Below are 1,906 nucleotides of genomic sequence, written 5' to 3' on the forward strand. Positions count from 1 at the left end.
TGTTGTGAGGGAAGCATGGAAGGCCATGATGTCAAGTGCTGCCCTAACTGTTTCATTTGTTGTGAGGGAAGCATGGAAGGCCATGATGTCAAGTGCTGCCCTAACTGTTTCATTTGTTGTGAGGGAAGCATGGAAGGCCATGATGTCAAGTGCTGCCCTAACTGTTTCACCACAAACAAAAAATACTGATTACAAATAATTGTTTGTCATTTATTCAATTTTAAAAGGAACAAATATCAAACAATACAAATTAATCAAACTGTGCTTTATGTTGTTAGTAGTTAGGGCGTTTGTACTGCGTCCAAACGATGCCGCCCGAGGATTACGTAACTGTATACACCTGAGTGCTACGCAACTGTTACATAATGTATATACCTGACGATTACATAAGTATTACGTAGTATGCCGTCACCTGAGTGTTGCACAACTATTACATAATATACAAGAGACCTGCAGTTTGAGTGGTACTCAGACGAGGGTGATATCATACATAGTTCAGTACCAGAAGGTTTATTACTATAGGTGGATGGTGTTGCTAAGGTTGGACTGTGTTTCTACACGAAGTGGTATCAGAGGACGCGTTTTTAGACCGCCATGACAGGCGCACATGACGTCTTAGTTCCACGAAGTGGATCGACATGTCTCAACATGACTAGATTTAATACAGTCGGTATGAAACACTAATTCATTAGTTCTACATTTAACCACATTTCCTGACCATTTATATGTAATTGTCCTGAAAAAGGACACTTATTTAAATATCATGTAATGATTTAAAATTTACTGTTTCACTAGTTTGACTTTATGCTTTCTATATAACTTGACAAAATATTTCGTTCTATCACATGTTGTTTAACATTTTTGTCTTACACGAGTTTTACAAAGGTGGACGGTGTTGCTATACTTCCACACTGAATTTAACAGTCAGTATACATAGTTCTTTCACATTACACGTTACAAAACACTAAATGTATATTCATGATATTTTATTTCTCAATACTTGACGGGACATTTCAGTTCGCGTACAATTATCGCATACTTTCTACTCAATACTGTACCCGAAAAATGGTTCAAAAAGTTGAAATCGGCTTAGAATAATTTTTCAAAACGAAAGACCTATTCAGTTCTAATTTATGATAATTACATAAACATGTGAAATGTATGAGATTTAATTATATACTAATGTCTAACCATTATTTTAAATATCTCATGTTATAATGTTTCATAAATGCTTTTAAACAGTGTTATTATTAGGTCTAAAAGATATTAATGTCGCGTTTTGGAACACTTTCGTTAACTACCTCCCAAAAAACGTACATCACGTATAATAGTTAAACGAACCGCCGAAACGCCACGTTAGTGTAGTCTATATTCTGTGTAAAGTTTAGTATACTCTAATCCCTTATAGTGATGGTATACGACGAGACACACATTCGGTGTGTAATGCTGTTTTAATACAACGAAGGGAAACAACGCCTCTGTAGCCACAAAGAATATCAAAGAAGTTTATGGAAATGTTTTGAACGTTCGTAAGTGTCAACGATGGTTCAGCAAATTTCGTTCAATTGACTTTAGCCTTAAAAACTGTGATGACTTTACCGACATGTTGGAATTGATATTGATGCTCTGAAGACGCTTGTTGAGCCTAACCCAAAGTAACACACTCGTGAAATGGCCCTGACATTGCATGTATCTCATGAAACATTACCTAAACATCTAAGGAATATGGGAAACTCCAAAAAGAAGGTGTTTGGGTGCCCCACGAACTCTCCGATGATCATCGTTTCCAACGTGTTAACGTTGCTTCGTTTCTTCTGGCGCATAATGCACGTGAATCATTTTTGGACAGAATTGTCACCGGTGATGAAAAATGGATTCTCTATGTGAATATTAAACGCCAAAAGCA

This window comes from Limulus polyphemus, unplaced genomic scaffold, assembly GCF_000517525.1.
Source record: "Limulus polyphemus unplaced genomic scaffold, Limulus_polyphemus-2.1.2 Scaffold205, whole genome shotgun sequence".
In the NCBI taxonomy this organism is placed as follows: domain Eukaryota; kingdom Metazoa; phylum Arthropoda; class Merostomata; order Xiphosura; family Limulidae; genus Limulus; species Limulus polyphemus.